Raw genomic sequence first — 19,009 nt, 5'->3', positions numbered from 1 at the left:
CTACGCTGACTTCTGGCTTCCTGACCCTGGCTAGTCTGAATACCCACTCTGGCATCCAAACCCTGGCTTCAGTACTTGATTACATTCCTGAACTGTGTAATTTTTTGCTATTTTATTAAAGGTGTGATTTTAACTGATTTTTCTGTCTCCGTCTGGTTTATGGTTCCTGACACTATCCTTGTTGTTAGTGTATTTTATGTAGGGCCCAAGACAATTCCTCTACTTCCAATGTGGCCCAGGAAGGTCAAAAGGTCGGACACCCCTGGTCTTAAATAGAGAATAAAAAAAAACATTAAAAGCTGCGTATTGCACATGCGTTTAGGCATTACAAGCTTTGAGTGTTAGATGTAAACCCAATTTTTTTTTTTTATTAAGATTTGTACCTTGTAGCGTATGTCATCTGTGCCCAGTGTTGCCATGAAGAGTTAATCCAGCTCTGAGCAATCCTTTTATCTTTTTTCAGTAAGATAGAAATGGACACACAGAGAAATAGTGTCCATTTCTTCCCCCTTGCTGTGACTGACAGGTGATTTCCTTATCTCATGTACAAGCATGAGAGTTTAGATTTCAGCTTCTCATTCCCTCCTCTTTTATTATCCAGCTCTCCAAGGATTGGCTGCTCCACACCTCAGCATGATTGATCAAGTGCCTTTCCTGGGTTTTTTTTTGTTGTTGTTTACAAACGTTTTTATTAAGGTATAACATAAAAACAGAAAGAAAGAAGATGTGAAGGGGCGAGTGGCGCTACCTATATGTCAAATAGTGCTCTACCAAATCACTCTATAGTGGCTAAGTATTAAAAGACACAGTGCTATTGTGGAATAAATTATAACAAAAACAGTTTTCATAAAGGTGATAGTGTAATAGTTATCACACCTCACCTACCCCAGTAGGATGCAAACAAAAAAATGCAAAAAATCACCCCAAAATTAAAAATTACACCAAGATGCAGTTTATCGCACAGTGTACAAAGAACACATAGGTGCATTCATCCCAATGAAGGTGACTGTTCGTTTTTAGAGGAATTGTAGCAGGTGACTTTAGTGATCACAGAATCTTGACAGGTGACTTGCGTGCTCCCCCTCAAGGGTCCCCACTCACCGGATCCTACTACCCCTACAGGGGTAATGCGCATGTAGCTCCTTAGGTTGGCAGGTAACCACTGGTGTCAGCCTTTGCAGTTCCTCGAGCAGCCTTGGGATATCCGGGTTGTGATAAAAGTAATTTTCATAATCCTCATAAAAAAGAGAAATTGGCTCCCATAGTGTAGTATAACCAAAACTTCCGTTTATTAAAAGATTATTTTAAAAAAATGTATAAAAGCAAACAGACAAAAAATGCAGTTCATGCAGCATAATGACTAGTCCTATAGGGGCTAAAAAAGCATAGGCAACCTCAGGAAGCTGAGCGAGTGGGTGGAACGCAACCAGAGTGCATGCTGTTCACCTACAGCTCAGTTGCCTATGCTTTATACTGGCAAGTGCAGCCCCTATGGGACTAGGCATTATGCTGCATGAACTGCATTTTTTGTCTGTTTGCTTTTATATATTTTTTTAAAAGAATCTTTTAATAAACGGAAGTTTTGGTTATACTGCACTATGGGAGCCAATTTCTCTTTTTTATGAGGATTATGAAAATTACATCTATCACAACCCGGATATCCCAAAGCTGCTCAAGGAACAGCAAAGGCTGACACCAGTGGTTACCTGCCAGCCTAAGGAGCTACATGCGCATTACCCCTGTAGGGGTAGTAGGATCTGGTGAGTGGGGACCCTTGAGGGGGAGCACGCAAGTCACCTGTCAAGATTCTGTGATCACTAAAGTCACCTGATACAATTCCTCTAAACACGAACAGTCACCTTCATTGGGATGAATGCACCTATGTGTTCTTTGTGCACTGTGCGATAAACTGCATCTTGGTGTAATTTTTAATTTTGGGGCGATTTTTGCATTTTTTCTGTTTTTTTTGGGGTTTTTTATTTATTTATTTTTTTGCATCTTGGGTTTATATACACCTTGATTTTCTGATTGGGACACTATATGTATACACTTATATGTTTTTGTATATGGTTCGATAATTACATTTTGGTGCGACTTTGGTGCGATTTTTTATAACGTTTTTGTTTTTTGGTGCGATTCTTTACATTGTTATTTGGATTTGGTTTTTGGGTTCACTCACATCCTGTATTTTGGGTTTGGACACTATACGCACTGTTACAAGCAGAGGATCACTATACTATCATGATATTCATGTCTGGATGTTTTATACACTAATTTGTAAGCCATTACATTTTTGATGATAACTTCTCCTGTGTAGGATTGGTGTCCACACCTAGAGGGTTTTAGTACTCACCTACTGGGGTAGGTGAGGTGTGACAACTATTACACTATCACCGGTTTTGTTATAATTTATTCCACAATAACGCTGTGTCTTTAAATACTTAGTCACTATAGAGTGATTTGGTAGAGCACTATTTGACATATAGGTAGTGCCACTCACCCCCTCACATCTTTCTTTCTTTCTATATTCTAGAGCCCTCTTACGGGATTTTTTTGGGGGAGGCTGCAACCTTCACACATGTCCTAAGCGCAGACATTTCTAATTAATTTATTAACATAAAAACAGGGTGTACAGGCACCGAAAGGACAATAAGTACATTTGTGAGATAGGATAAAACAGCTTACGTGTACATCTCTCATGTTGCCTTTGAACAGAATAATAAAATAAGCAGTAAACCCAATAATTGGAGAGGAAAAGAAAAATGAAAAAATAACAGAGGAAACTAGAAACCGTGTCCTTTCCTTGGTTTTAACTGGATGTTTCTCAACATGGGGTGTGATTAGAGGTCGACCGATATATCGGCCGGCCGATATTTGGCTTTTTTTACTTAATCGGCATCGGCCGATTGTGCTGATAAAAAAAGCCGATTATAACTTCAGCGGGACTTGCAAATGACTTCTGTAATAGAAGTCAATGCAAGTTTCCTAAAAGTTATCTGTGGAGAGGATTCTCTCCTCCCTGGGCAGCCTACCAAGTCTGATAAGAAGATACATTGTATCTTTTCAGGTTCTTTTTTCAATGAGCTGAACTCCGTGTGTAGAAGTTCTCAGTTTAACCATTTAAAGACTAAATCTTTTCTGACATTTGTTGCTTACAAGTAAAAATCCTGTATTTTCTGCTAGAAAATCACTTAGAACCCCCAAACATTATATATATTTTTTTAGCAGAGACCCTAGGGAATAAAATAGCGGTTGTTGCAATATTTTATGTCACACGGTATTTGCGCAGCGGTCTTTCAAACGCAATTTAAAAAAAAAAATACACTAATGAAATAAAAAAAAAAATAAGCAGTAAAGTTAGCCCATTTTTTTTCGTCCAAAAGTTTTGATTTCCTGTTTTTGTGTATTTAATATTTAAGATATCGTTATTTTTTTTTTAATCTAAATTATACATACAAGTGAACTGATTGGAGGTTTTTTTTGTTTAATAAATGTTTAAATGTAAAAAATTTTCTGTATTACTTAAGGCTACTTACACACTGGAGCGGGCATGCGTTGACGGTAAAACGTTGTTAGTTTTAGCGGCGCGTTACCGTCATTTTAGTGGCGCTATTCGGCTGCTAGCGGGGCGCTTATAACCCAGCTAGTGGCTGAGGAAGGGGTTAAATGTGCCCCTGAAGCGCTGCTGCCGAAACGCTTTGCAGGCGCTTCGGCAGCAGTGCGCATTCATTTTAATGGGCAGGAGTGGTGGAGGAGCGCTCCAAAGATGCCGCTTGCAGGACTTTTTTTTTAACATCCTGCCAGCGTATCACCTCAGTGTGAAAGCACTCGAGCTTTCACACTGAGACTGCAGGGGAGCCATTTTACAGGCACTTTACAGGCGCTATTTTTAGCCCAAAAGCGCCTGAAAAACGCCCCAGTGTGAAAGGGGTCTAACTGTTAGATTTTATGAGATGAAGGGAAAAAAGAGAAAAAAAAAAAAAAAAAAACGGCCTAATATATCGGCCCAAAAAAATCGGCATCTTATATCGGCCATCGGCCACCACGATTTCTAAATATCGGCATCGGCCAGAGAAAAACCCATATCGGTCGACCTCTAGGTGTGATCCACGAGATCAGTGTGAGAGGAGGAAATGCATAGTGCAGTAATCTCACAAGACGCCAGCAGAACACACACATATCCACTTTAATGGATTCCACTGGGCAGAATATTAATTTATCTTACCGTATATACTCAAATATAAGTCGAGATTTTCAGCCCCTTTTTTTGGGCTGAAAGTGCCCCCCTCGACTTCTACTCGAGTCACCGCCGTCTGCCTACATGATCAGCATGTCATGCAGGCAGACGGCGGCCTGCGTGTGCTATTACCTTTCGTCGGCCATTCACTGTTCAAAAGCCGCGCCTCCTCCTCCTCTGTGATAGGCAGAAAACGAGGAGGTGCGGCTTTTGAACAGTAGAATGGCCGAATTGTATTATGATACGCTGATCGGTGCAGAGCGGCACACGGAGGCATGCACAGGACACAGGTAGGATGCACACATACACAGGACACATGCACATATACACAGGGAGGTATACAGCTGCAGATGGGCATTGTTGACCCTCTTTTTCCACTTACAGTAGCTGCTGCATTTCTCACCCTCATCTTATACTCGGGTCAATATGTTTTTCCCATTTTTTTGTGGTAAATTAGGGCCTTGTTTTATACACGGATCAACCTATACTCGAGTATATATGGTAAATATTATACACTACCTGGTCTATGTTAATGCTGCGAGTGCTGGCTAGCTTAGATATGCTATGGTCAAGTGGTGAGCATAGAATTTTGAGTGTTTTTAATGTGTGTAGTGTAGCACACACATTGGTCTTCCTCTGTACCCTATAGCCAGCACAAACACTTCACCTATCCGTATCCATTCATGCAGTGAGGTGGCCCCTCCAATACACAGTGTTCACTAGCCACTTTTTACACCAGTAGAAGATGTGCATCAATCAGTTATAAGGCTTACATTTATGTGCATTAAAGTAGAACTAAAGGCAACAGCTTTGTGTTGTATGAAGGGAGAGAATGTTAGCACTCTTTTTGACAAGGATGGAAGAGGTCGCTGTGGCCTTTACAACACATATATGGTTGTATAGCAGTAATTAGGGTTGCGCCGATACCGAGTAATTGCACAAGTATCGGTATTCGTGCAAATGCACCGATACCTGAAAATGATACTTTCAGGCTTGGTTCTTTGAGCTGTCAGTGGGGATGAACAAATGTTCCTCTGTTTAACCCATAATTAACCCTTAATTAACTCTAATCAGCCTTTATTGTGGCCAGGCAGGTCAGTTTTTGAAGTCTTGTCCTACCCGTCCAGGGACAGACCTTAGGTGGCGTTGTTTCGTCCCCAGTTATCCAGAAGGATAAGCCCCTGGTTTCGGTCACCCTTTCTCTAACCAGCCTTTATTAACTCCCTATTCTACTCCATTTAAATTATTATTTTCTTGCTTTTTTTTTTTTTTTGTTCACGTCTATTTTATAAACGATAAAACAATTAAAACTTTTTTTCGTTTACTTTGTTAGTGAATATTTTCACACATATATATTAACATATATTTATACATTTCAAATTAAAAAATGCAAAACTAAAAAACAAAATCAATTTATTTCATCTGTAAATTACTTTTTAATGCTTTGTACCATTGCTGACAGCTGAAGTGTAAACAAAACAGTTGCGGTAGGTATCTGTAAATGCGAGTACTAAAAAAAAAAAGTATCGGTACTCGTAAAAAAAATGGTATCGGTGCATCCCTAGCGGTAATAGTGGTATTCAGATAAGGGAAGACAGAGAGGTATTGGATGTGTGCAGTATTATTTGTGTGCACATGAACCAACTGAGCTATCTGGGCTGCCTTAAAGTAGTAAGAAAGATGCGGGCGCCCAAGCCACCTCTGACCTTAGGCAAGTACAGCATGTTCCTGATCATTTGTGATCCTGTTGGAACTCAAATAAGTTTAAGGATGAGTCTTTGCAGAGAGTTGATCACGTTTGCCATCTTCATTGACTCCAGACTGATTGAGTCCAGAAAGACTCTCTTTAAGGAGCGCTTGCGGAAGCCTCCTGTACGTTTGCCTCCGAGCCTTGCAGTCCCACCCGTGCCTCCCTCACCTCCTATGCCTCCTGGTACCGAGTCAGTCAGTGAAGATGAACCCATGCACTTGGGCTTCACACGTCTCTCTGCGGATGAGAGAACCTTTAGGAGGAGGGAGAGATTGTGCCTTTATTGTGGCCAGGCATGTCAGTTTTTGAAGTCTTGTCCTACTCGTCCAGGGACAGACCTTAGGTGGCGTTGTTTCGTCCCCAGTTATCCAGAAGGATAAGCCCCTGGTTTCGGTCACCCTTTCTTGGGCTGAGTCGTCCACACCTGGACCTCTGCTCTGGTCCGGCCGCACCTGGAGTATGCTGTCCAGTCCTCAGGAAGGATGTACTGGAAATGGAGCAACTACAAAGAAGGGCAACAAAGCTAATAAAGGGTCTGGAGGATCTTAGTTATGAGGAAAGGTTGCGAGCACTGAACTTATTCTCTCTGGAGAAGAGACGCTTGAGAGGGGATATGATTTCAATATACAAATACTGTACTGGTGACCCCACAATAGGGATAAAACTTTTTTGCAGAAGAGAGTTTAACAAGACTCGTGGCCACTCATTAAAATTAGAAGAAAAGAGGTTTAACCTTAAACTACGTAGAGGGTTCTTTACTGTAAGAGCAGCAAGGATGTGGAATTCCCTTCCACAGGCGGTGGTCTCAGCGGGGAGCATTGATAGCTTCAAGAAACTATTAGATAAGCACCTGAATGACCGCAACATACGGGGATATATAATGTAATACTGACACATAATCATACACATAGGTTGGACTTGATGGACTTGTGTCTTTTTTCAACCTCACCTATGTAAATATGTCCATCGAGATACAGGCTCTAATCGACTCTGGGGCTGCAGGCCTGTTCATTGATGCTGCCTTTGTATCGCAGCACTCGATTCCGCTGCAGCTGTGCGACACTCCACTTGCCATTGAGGCTCTTGACGGGAGACCTCTACAGCCTGCCCATGTGACTCATGAGACGGTTCCGTTGTCTATGGCCGTAGGGGCTCTTCACCATGAGATAATCCAATTCCAAGTTATTTCCTCACCTAGGTTTATTGGTTATCCTTGGTTACAGAGGCACAACCCCTCTTTTGATTGGCTCCATGCAGAGGTTCTCTCCTGGTCACCGCAATGCAGTGAGACATGCTTCCAGAAGGTAGCCAAGGTCTTGTGCACCTGTTCACTCTCCTCCCTGCCGGAGGAGTCATGCGATTTTAGCGATGTCTTTGACAAAGGTTAAGCCGGTAGTTTGCCTCCACACCGGTCTAATGATCGCGCAATTGACCTTCAACCTGGTGTCATACCCCCTCATGGCCGTGTTTACCCTTTGTTGGTCTTGGAGGATAAGGCCATGGAGGAGTATGTTGCAGACGCACTTTCTTGAGGTTTTAGCCGCAAATCCTCATCTCCTGCTGGTGCTGGTTTCTTCTTTGTGAAGAAGAGCGGTGAACTGAGACCTTGTATTGATTATAGGGGTCTCAATCGTTTCACAATTAAGAATGCCTACCTGATTCCGTTAATTACAGAGTTATTTGACTGCCTCAAGGGTGCAACGGTTTTCACGAAGCTTGATTTTAGAGGGGCATACAATCTTGTGCGGATTAAGGAGGGCCACGAGTGGAAAACTGCGTTTAATACCAGAACAGGCCATTATGAGTACCTCGTAATGCCTTTTGGCCTTTGTAACGCCCCGGCAGTTTTCAAGGAATTTATTAACGATGTCCTCCGAGAGTTGTTGCAGTTATGTGTGGTGGTTTATCTCGATGATATCTTCATATTTTCCAAGTCCCTGGAGAGCCACCACACAGATGTCTGTCGTGTGCTTCAGAAACTAAGAGAGAACAATCTCTATTGTAAACTGGAGAAGTGTGAATTCCATTGTGAACAGGTTAAATTCCTGGGCTATGTAATTTCCAAACCTGGTTTTTTGATGGACCCAGAGAAACTTTCGGCAGTCCTACAGTGGCCCCGACCCATGGGTTTACATCCTCTGCAGCATTTCCTGGACTTTGCCAACTATTAACGGAAGTTTATTCATAACTTCTCGTCTCTGGTCAAGCCCCTGACCGATATGACCAGAAGAGACGGTAACCCACGAGTTGGTCTCCGGAGTCCATTATGGCCTTTGAGAGTCTCAAGGCTGCCTTTGTTTCTGCTCCTGTGTTGGCACATCCTGACCCTACGTTGCCTTTTATCCTTGAGACTGATGCCCTTCTGTCGCAACGTCCTACCTCTGAGAGCGCTACGCATCCTTGTGGCTACTTTTCCAATAAATTGTCTCCTGCGGAGTGTAATTACGAGATTGGTGACAGAGAGCTGTTGCCGATCATTTTAGCCCTGAAAGAATGGAGACATCTCCTCGAAGGTACCACTGTACTGGTTCTCATTCTTACTAACCATAAGAATCTCACATTGTTGTCTGAGGCTAAACGCCTCTCTCCCAGAAGGGCACGACGGGCTCTTTTCTTGTCAAGTCTCAATTACATTGTTTCATTCTTACCTGGTACTAAGAATGTAAGGGCTGACGCCTTGTCACGACAGTTTTCCTCCACTTCCAAGTTGGAGTTGGTTACGGTTCCTATGATTCCTCCTGATCGTATTTTGGCTACGGTTCACACCAGTCTTACTTCTCCTTTGGGTGACAAAATTCTTGCTGCTCAGGTCCATGCTCCTCCTGAGAAACCTTGTGACCGCTGCTTTGTCCCAGAGAGTTTCTGTACTGCCATGCTCCAGACTTGCCATTCTCCCAAGGCAGCTGGTCACCCTGAGAAGAATCAACTTGTTTGGGCCATTTCCCAACAATTCTGGTGGCCTAGTCTATGGGCTGATGTAACTGCCTTCATAGCTGCCTGTTCCGTGTGTGCTCAGAGTAAGACTCAATGACACCCTCCAGTTGGCCTCCTACAACCCATACCCAATGGAGAGAGGCCCTGGACCCACCTGTCTATGGATTTCATTGTGGAGTTACCCAACTCCCAAGGCAACACGGTTATCCTTATGGTGGTTGACCGGTTCTCAAAGATGTGCCATTGTATTCCACTTAAGAAGTTGCCCACTTCTAAGGAACTGGCTTCCATTTTTGCTCAGGAGATCTTTCGCTTACATGCGCTACACAAGGCGATTGTCTCGGACAGGGGTAGTCAGTTTGTCTCCCGGTTCTGGCGAGCCTTGTGTGCACAGTTGGGAATTAAGCTTGCTTTCTCCTCTGCGTATCACCCGCAGTCTAATGGGGCTGCAGAACGAGCCAACCAGTCCTTGGAGCAATTCCTACGTTGCTATATTTCTGACCATCATAACAACTGGTCAGACCGTGGGCAGAGTTTGCTCACAATAGTGCCTTTAATTCTGCTTCCCGATTGTCCCCGTTTATGGCGAATTATGGTTTCCAAACTTCCACATTGCCTGACTCGTTTGTTCCGCAGAGTATTCCTGCATTAGAGGAGCATCTCCATGGTCTTCGTTCCATTTGGGCACAAGTCCAGGAGGCTTTGCGTCATGCTAGTGATATGTACAGACTCCGTGCTGACCGCAGACGCCTGCCTGCGCCTTCCTACCAGGTTGGGGACAGGGTCTGGCTGTCATCTCGCAACCTCTGACTTCGTGTTCCCTCACTGAAGTTCACACCTCGGTTTATTGGGCCCTTCCATATTCTTTGCAGAATTAACCCAGTGGCTTACGCATTAGACCTTCCTTCTAATATGCGTATTTCTAATGTATTTCATGTCTCCTTTTAAAAACCTTTGGTCTGCAACCATTTTACCACCTCGCAGCCACGTCCTCACCCTGTACAGGTTGAGAACCATAAGGAGTAGGAAGTACAATCCATTGTTGACTCTCATAGGTTCTGTAGGTGAATACAGTACCTGGTGCATTGGAAAGGGTACGGTCCGGAGGAACGCTCTTGGGTCTCATCCTCGGACGTACATGCCCCTGTCCTCCTCCGTGATTTCCATAGACGTTTTCCACTTAAGCCTGGTGGTCCTCCGAGGGGGAGGTCGTTGAGGAGGGGGTACTGTCAAGGCTGGGCTCAGCCCTTCCTTCTCTGAGCTGGCCGCTCAGCTGTCGGCTAATTGCCAGCTCCCGTCTCTCTCCACAGTTACCCAGCTGTTGTTGATTCTGCTTGTCAGTCCTGCCTACTTGAAGCCGTCCAGCTCACTTGATCCCTGCCTTCGCCTTTGTCAACATCACAGAGACTTTCTCCTGCATTCCTGTTGAAGACTTGTTTGGCCGACGTCCCTTCTGGCTCCTGATACTGCTTGCTGTACTACTACGTTCATCTCTGGCTCTCTGACATTGGCTTGGCTGACTACCTGATCCAGTTACTGAACTCTGGCTTGTTTTGACCATGCTTACTCTGTTTACCTTTTTAATATTATTAAACAAGTGTGATTAAACTATACTTCTGTCTCGTTCTGATTCATGGTTCCTGATATAGAGTTCCCCAGAAGGAGCATTTATCACGCCATTGCGAGGGTAAAGGGTGCAGATTAAGGCCATAAAAACTAGCAGAATCTCATTAAACATGTGTACCTAAGTACTCGAAGCTACCAACTCACATCAGTAACTGATGTAACTGCCATTATTTCACGTGCCCCGATATCTAGATGAAAAAGTACAGTTTTCGACCAACTGATTTGGACACCCGAAAAACGCCCAAACTTATCAAAGATTGCAAGCACAGCCCGCAGGAAGGAATTTGCGTCATGCAAGTATAAAAGGGCATCATCTGCATAAAGCAAATCTTTTCCTCCAAAGGACTGACCTGCAACCCCTCCACAAAATGGGAATTCCAAATAAAGATGGCCAGTGGCTCCAGAGCCAGGCCAAAAGGGACAGGGGGCAGCCCTGACGAGTACCCCATAGCAAAGGGACGGATTCAGAAATCCTATTAGTACGTATGTGAAGACTGGGTGTCCGGTAAAGCAACCATCTAAGAAATTTGGAGCCAAACCCAATCCTGTACATCACCTCCCAAAAGGTATCCCCATTCAACTGTGTCAAATGACCTGGCATCTAGGGAGGCAATGACCCTTGTGCCATCACTGTCATTACTAGTAGAAAAGTTACGAAAGCCTCCGATTGATGGTGCCCCTACCAGGCATAAATCCGATCTTATCTACGTGGATAAGCTCGCCTAGAATCCGTAATAATTGGTTGGCGAGGATTTTGGCCAAAATCTTTGCATCTACATTAAGCAAAGAGATTGGCCTATAGGATGTGCAGTGCTCAGAATCCTTACCTGGCTTAGGCAACAACACAATCACCACTTCAGACATAGACCCAGGCTGGGACCCCAGAGAGGAGAACTGGGCAAATAGGGAAGCGAGTCTGGGAGCTAATATGTCCTGGTATAGGGAGTAAAATTTAACAGGGATCCCATTGGCCCCAGGGGCCTTACCGGGCTGGAGTTGGGCTATAGCTTCCTGTATATCCTCAAGTGATATATCACAATAAAGCTTGATACTAGCGTCAGGGGCCAGAGTAGGAAAGTCAATTCTGTCCAGATAAGCCCTAAGGTCAGAGTCCACATAGTTTACCGGGTTAGAATATAAGGAGTGGTAGTATTGTAGAAATCTACAATATCTCCTGGGCCAGTGAGTAGGGTACCATCCACATCCCTAACTTCAAAAAATGAGTGGTTGAAAGTTGTCCTCAAGACAACCAGGTCAGCAGCTTACTGCTTTTATCTCCATACTCAAAAACCCATTGAGCAGTACTAAGAATAGGATTTGTGGGTCATTTCAACACAGAACAATTCCACCTCCCGCACAGCACACTACGAGGCCCCATAATGGGAAGGATCAGCAATGTAATTGGCCTCCTCCTGCTGGAGTTCTCAGTCCAACTGCTCCAGAGAACACACAGACTCCTTCTTTGCCCTAGCTATATTGTCCCCTAAACATCCCCTTGAATGCATCCCACAAAAACAGGGGGCCAGTAGTACCCTCATTAGCCAACCAATAGTAGCACAGGGCCTCAGGCATATCCTCTTGTTGTATCCATAACCCAGTTTCCAGACAGCCTCCACAGTCCCCGACCAGCAGGTGAACCCAATAATATAGTCTTCATCAGGGGGGCATGGTTCGAAAATGCCCCTAGGAAGGATAGCCACTGAAAAAACCGTCCGCAGAAAAACATGAGTGGTGAATTCCAAGTTAATATGGGAGAGGGTCTGGAATGTAGAGAAATTGTAAGTGTACTGTCTGCCCTTATGTTGTAAAGCGCTGCACAAACTGTTGGCGCTATATAAAAATCCTGTATAATAATAATAACATAATAATGACAGGTTCATTATTTTCAGGAAGGGTTGTAGTGGTGCAAATATTAATCAGCGCAAAAGTGGAGGCCCACGGTGATAGACCAGGAGACCACCTAGCAGTGGGGGGCCTGTCCAGAGCCGGGCACGGAACAAAGTAAAAATGCCCAAATAATAGCACATTAGAAACCCCATACTGCAACACAATTTGCATAATACTATACAGAAGTGTAATATCCACAGGGGGAGGCAAATAGAGACTGACACAGTAGAGGCAATCAGGGCATGTAGGATGACTTATCTACCCAATTGTGGAGTGAACACCAGGGACCACTTAACAGCTGAATTCAGGCCCTGGACATTCCATGAGAGAACTGAGAACTTAGCAATGCTGTGTGAGTGTAGATATGTAGGAGTGCTATCCCATTACTGTGACCCAGGGTCGTGGAAGGGTAAAACCCTTCCAGGGAGTAAACCAGACCTTTCCCCATGCTGTACCATAGATAAAGTGAGGCAAAAAGCAGAAAATAGCAGAGACCACACCATATAATGACCTTAAGCAGAAGCAAAATAAAACATCAAAAAAGTAACTAAAGAACCAACTAGAGTCAGCAATGGCTGACCACCCCTCCCGTCCACCCCTCAGATCACCCAAACTGGAGAAATGCATAAGACCCCAAACTAGTCCCAAGGAGTAATACAAATCGGGAGGCGTACTCCGATCAGCGGGAAATAAAGAATCACCCCTCTACATAGTTTCCGGGGTGATTATATCAACCAAAGAGAGCACCCACCAACATTCCCATCAAGTGATGCTAGAGAGATATTAGAAAATATGAGTCTGGATTCACCTGGTCATACCAGGGGCATAATCTTTTAAGTCTGTTGCATAGAAAGCTGGAACAGTTCAGCAAATCCAATAGTATGGAGTAGGAACAACAGAAGTCCTCCAATATTTGCAAAGTAGTATTCCTGGGGATAACCGCTCAGCTCATGAGGAATTTAGTAGCAGGTCAAGTCACTGTAATAAGGACTCCACAGCTGTGGACCAGATAGTGAGCACCTGGCAAGAATGTGCCATGAAGCGGGAAACACAAAAATTAAGGAGAAAAAGAACACAATCACCTCAATAGTGGCACTCCAGCCTGGCCGCGGCATCTCTAGGGGTGGTAAAAAAAAAAAACAGACCGTCTCTCCATCCACCACTCCCAATTTAGCCGGGAAAAGCATACTATACTCAATGCCTTTGGCCCTCATGGCAGCCTTGACCGAGTCAAACGATTTGCACAGCTTTTGGGTCTCCACAGTATAATCCGGGATTAATAGTAATCTTCCATTGTGATAGGCGAGTTCACCCGCGGCCCGAAGGATCTCATCCTGATCCCTAAAGTTCAACAGTTAGAGGATTAGCCTACGCAGAGGTGACCCCTTGGGTCCTAACTGTGGTGGCACACGATGCAGCTTCTCCACAGTAAAATAAGGAGAAAGCTAAGCAGAAGGTAAAAGGGACCGCAGAAGGTCTTCCACAAACACAGAAGGGTCCTTACTCTCTACTCCCTCTGCCAGGCCCACGATTCGCAGGCTGTTCCTCATCCTCTGCTCAGTACTCCAAGGCCCTCACTTTGGTCTGCAAGATGTGAATGGCTGTGGTGTGCTCCACTGTGGCATCCTCCATGTGGCTTATCTGCTGCTCGGCAGTGGTGAGTTGGGAGTGCATTTTGTCTAAATCCTGCCTGATCAGCCCACAGTATCCAGTTATACCGCCTCGATCTTGTTGGTGAGCGCAGCCTAACAAGCCGCCATAACCTCAAGGATCCCCAGTAGGGAGAGAGCAGCAGCATCCTCCACAGGGTCTGTTTGAATGACCATGTTGGAGCACTTTCCCGGGTTTCCCGCCACTCACAGCTCCGGGCTGGCAGGATCAGTCATGCACGGGGCAAAAACAAAGCTTCTTCCCTCCCCTCGATCAGCCGGAGTGTTTGTGAGGCATAGTAGTGCAGGATAGCGTTAATCCTGGTGAGGAGAAATAAACGGATCTCTCTCCAGCAGAGCACTGGGAAGCACGTCTGCTCACTCGGCCATCTTGGACATGCCCTCCTCTTTCTGTATGTCTAGCGAAAGCAATGTAAGTTGCAAAGCTTGTGGGTGGAAATCATGCATCTAATATCAGTTGCTTGCCTAAAAGGGACAAAGTCCACCTGGTCTTTGTGGACCAACAGATGAACGCCTTGCCGAGATCTTTACAACTATATTTAAAAGAGAGATCAGATGCATATTCACCTACAATTAAGTGTCTTCCTCAGGTTGCGGAAGCATCACAGTGTTAGCCTTCAGCGTGATGGAGTGGAATTAGAGTGGATTAGAGTGGAAAAGCATCATAAAGCCATCAGGCCTTGAGGTTTGTGGGCTTTTATTCCTTAATCGTTTGGTGAACCTCCTGTTTGGTGACATCTGCGCCCAATGCATTTCGATGGTCTGCGTAGATAGATGAGAAAAATGATACTTGGAAAAACGCATTGAAAGCAGAGGCTGATTGATCATCAGAAGAAGAGTAAAGTTGGGCCAGGTGATGGCGAAATTTATTGAGTATTTTAACCACTTCCATAACGGGCCATAGTAATATGACGCCGGCAGGAACATCTCCTCCCTCCGGGTGGACATCACATGATGTCCTCTGGTTCTCGCGCGGCGAACGGGGATGAGGGGTGTCCCTCGGGACACATCCCATCCCCAATAAGGGTAAAGAGCCAATAAAAATGCCTCTTTACCATGTGACTGGCTGTGTCCAATCATAGCTGGTCACATGTGTTGTGCTCGTAATCGCCAATCGGTAATCGGGGATGAGCTGTGTCCCTCGGACACATGGTAACATTTAATTCTTTGTGTGTTATTAGTTTAAGCAGACTGTGATTGTCTATTGTTGTGACTTAGATGAAGATCAGATCACATTTTATGATCAATTTGTGCAGAAATCCATATCATTCCAAAAGGGTTCACATACTTTTTATTGCAAATATATATATATATTATATATATATATATATATATATATATAATATATATATATATATATATATATATATATATATATATATATACACACACACACACACACACACACACACACACATACATATATACACCAATGTCATTCAACCAGGACTTCTCATCTAGGGTCCCAGTTAGGTGTCACATAACCCTGCAGCACTCTTTCACTAAACGTTCACTTCACATACACGATTTGGGCTGCTCATTGGGCATTCGTTACTGCCATGCTTCTTTGCATTACACTCTGTTTTCGAAGGACGACCCTTCACCTACGCAGACAAGGCCACGAAACGTTGAGTTTGCTGACAGTGCATGCGCTGGCAGGTCGAGCACACGCCACGAACTACAGAACTCAACATTCCTACTTAGGCTATACCAGACTTCAGGTTCTCGCCCCAGTATGCCCCAGGGCTCTGGTTTCACAGGTCTATGCTCAGCACAGATGGGCACCTGAGCTATCGGTAACCTGGCCAGTCACCTCCTGGCTCACCTCGGTTGCCACGCACTCTCTTGTGCTTTCTAAATTTCCTCTCAACAGTATTCGTACGCAAACCCTTCACTACGCCTGTCGTTCCTTTTTCTGTCCTCATTTTCCTTCTTTTCTTTTTTTTTCTATATACAACTCCGCTCACTATCCTACCTTTTACGACTCCTCTCACACATGCACCCCCTCTCCTTGTCTCATGGCTGCTAAAGGGAAATAATTGGCAGTTTCCTTCTAGTTGCATATGGGATGGAAGAAGGTATCTTGGGGTTCTATAGTGGTTCATCAGCTCCTTCCCCTTCACCTTGTCTTATAGCTGGAGCCATGCCACAGGCCGACAGCGAAGACCACTCCTCCGCCCCTCTGTGGATTCAGAGCATGGCAGCGTGCAGTCCCTCAGGGGATGGACCATCCTCAAGCTCACAGTGGAGCTGTGGCGTAGGGGCGTTTGCTACGTTTGCTTACGTCAGGGTTTCACACCGGCCTCATCGCGCCACCCCACTCGACCCATGAGTGCAGGAATCTCCTGCAGCTGCTGGGCGCATGGCTGTCCAAAGTGGACGTGTCAGACGCGTCTTAATTACTACCCATTGAGCCATCTCTCTGGCGGTGGCATTGTATCAATTGGAAGGTACAAGACCCCGATCAAGTTCTCAGGCTGGACCCAGCAGCTACAGCAGATAGACAATGTAGGACAAATTCCTGCAATTTTTGTCAATCACTGGTTCGCAGGACCAAGGCCACCAGAAATCCTTCTAAATCCCCAGTTTGGTCAGGCATCCTCACTTTTTAAACTATATCCCATTGTGGCAGCCACTCAGGTCTTGGGCCATACCTGGACAGGACAAACAGTGGCTTGCCACAGACGACCAGGCCACGGCCGAAATTATAAACAAGGCAGGTCCAAGTCGCGCTATCATGTCCTTCCTACACAGCAGGTGCAGTTGTCCCTGCAGCATCAATTAATGTTCATTGCGTTTCTATCCTGGGCAGGCACAACGTCACAGCAGACGCACTGTCCCGCCTAACCTTACTTCATTCCTTCAGCAGAAATCCAGAGTCGCCCCAACCACTTCTCCTATCCCATCTTGGTCGCAGCTGACTATGTGTCAAAGACACACCTTCACAACGCAACTCATCTCGTTAATCAGGCATTCTTCTGCAACACACTGAAGGCCTATCATCCCACTTGGAAACACCTATTACAGGTTTCTAGCCTCATGCCCCGGAACAGCGACAGGAGACATCAAGCACGTCCTAGCCTTTATATCGCATTGCCACGCGCAGCCGGCATCCCGCATTTTGTCCTTACAGGACCCTGGAAAGCCATCCTTGTTCGCAGCCCATACAGTCAAAATTCATCCTAAGCATCAGTCCATAGCCAACTACCAAGCGCTTACCCATCACAAGTGCCATCTTCAGGGACATGTCGGCCATCCTTTCACGTTCCCCGTTTGGGTATCTGCCCAGCCTGGTTCATCCAAGCAGACATCTACCTGGCCTCCCACGGCTTTTGCGGCCTAGCGAGTTTACATTAGTGGTCCTGGCAGCCAGATATTCTGCAGTTGCCACCTGGCTCGCTGTCAAGATCATTTTGTTAACATCCCCTTAATGTCTAAACCCAACAATCCAGCCCCAGGGTCGTCATCAAGCTCTTCCTGACCAACGTTTTGTGCCCAGTAGCGAAACTCCAGCCCTTGCTACTGTCAGGGTAGGAGAACTGGCAATAGTGCCAGTTGTCAAGGAACCAACAGCAGGAGAAGGGTTCTAGGACCCAGCATCTCTACCAGCACTTATGGCAGGAGAAGGACTTTAGGACCCAGCATCTCTGGCAGGAGAAGGACTTTAGGACCCAGTATCTCTACCAGCAGGTCACATGGGCCTATATAAGGAAGTCTGCTAGTGTCTGCAGTTGCTGGTTTGTCGGTCTTCCTGTGTTCCTGAGCCTCTGTGTAATTACTATTTGGATTCCTGTTGTGACCCGGCTTGTTCCTGACCTGTCTGATCTGCTCTCCTGGTTTGACCCCCTGGCTTGATTTATTGACTTGTTGTCCTCTCCTGCACCTGATCCCGGCTTGTATTATGGACTTTGCTACAGTACCTGTTCCTGCCTGCTTCCTGATACAAGACCTTTGGCTTGTCCCTGTTTCTGCAACCTGCCTCTTCCTCTTGCCGGATCTACTGTGTTTGACCCCTGGCCTGGCTTCCACTACTGTTCCTTGTGCACACCTTGCCAAGTATTACTGAGGATTCTTATAGACTTTAGCCCAGCTGTGTTTCCTGTATTACCCGGTGTCCTTTTGGTGCCCACCAGCTTTTCTCTCTGGAATCCATCTGGCAACCTGTGCTTCTCTGGGCACTACACCCTCTGTACCCAACTTCAGGGGTGTACTGCACTCAGCCGCAAGGGGAGCACTCTCAGCATTTCGGCTTCCAACCAGGTACGTGACAGCTACCTTTTCCGACTAGCCCCCTGAGTGGCAGCCAGTTTGTCAGGCACGTTAAGATCCTCCTGGTTAACCTAGGCCTTGACACCGGCCTCTATTCCGGCCACTCCTTTCAGTTCAGAGTGGCCTCAGCTGCATCTCAGCATGGGGTACCAGACCATGTATTTAAAAGGTGGCCAGGTGGAAATCTGCCTGCTTCACTCGATGCGCTCCAAACCCTCAGGAAGAAATGTCACAAGCCGTCACCAAGCTTGCTCAATAAATGTCACAGGACCAATAAAGAGTTACTTCCCTATCTGAATATTTTTGCCCCCTTTTTGGTATGCAAACTTCAGGTCTTTGTTATGTTGTGAGTCTTTTGGCGTGTTTATGTGGTTCATATCTGTCCTGGTTTGAAGGGCTTCGACCATAAAAGAAAAAAAAAATTGCTAGTAGTTAGAATCTTTAACTGGTTCAATACCGGGCCTTTTCACCCCCTTCCTTCCCAGACCAATTTTTAGTTTTCAGCGCTGTCGCACTTTGAACGACAATTGCGCGGTCGTGCGACGTTGTACCCAAACAAAATTGACGTCCTTTTTTCCCCACAAATAGAGCTTTCTTTTGGTGGTATTTGATCACCTCTGCGGTTTTTATTTTTTG

At 45.4% G+C, this 19,009-nt stretch overlaps 1 protein-coding gene and 1 non-coding gene across 2 annotated transcripts in view; one reads left to right on the top strand and one right to left on the bottom strand.

Annotated features, from left to right (window-relative positions):
- MEN1 (menin 1) overlaps nucleotides 1-19,009 on the bottom strand; it is a 560,267-nt gene that overhangs the window by 141,695 nt on the left and 399,563 nt on the right. The gene's annotated exons all lie outside the window — the stretch shown is intronic.
- Nucleotides 5,050-5,175, top strand: LOC141113115 (U6atac minor spliceosomal RNA). Its single transcript, XR_012236739.1, has one exon. It is a non-coding gene; the product is annotated as a U6atac minor spliceosomal RNA (small nuclear RNA).

Source organism: Aquarana catesbeiana, linkage group LG11, assembly GCF_042186555.1.
Source record: "Aquarana catesbeiana isolate 2022-GZ linkage group LG11, ASM4218655v1, whole genome shotgun sequence".
NCBI lineage: Eukaryota > Metazoa > Chordata > Amphibia > Anura > Ranidae > Aquarana > Aquarana catesbeiana.
Note: the sequence above shows the minus strand (reverse complement) of the source record. Positions and strands in the feature narration are given on the sequence as shown.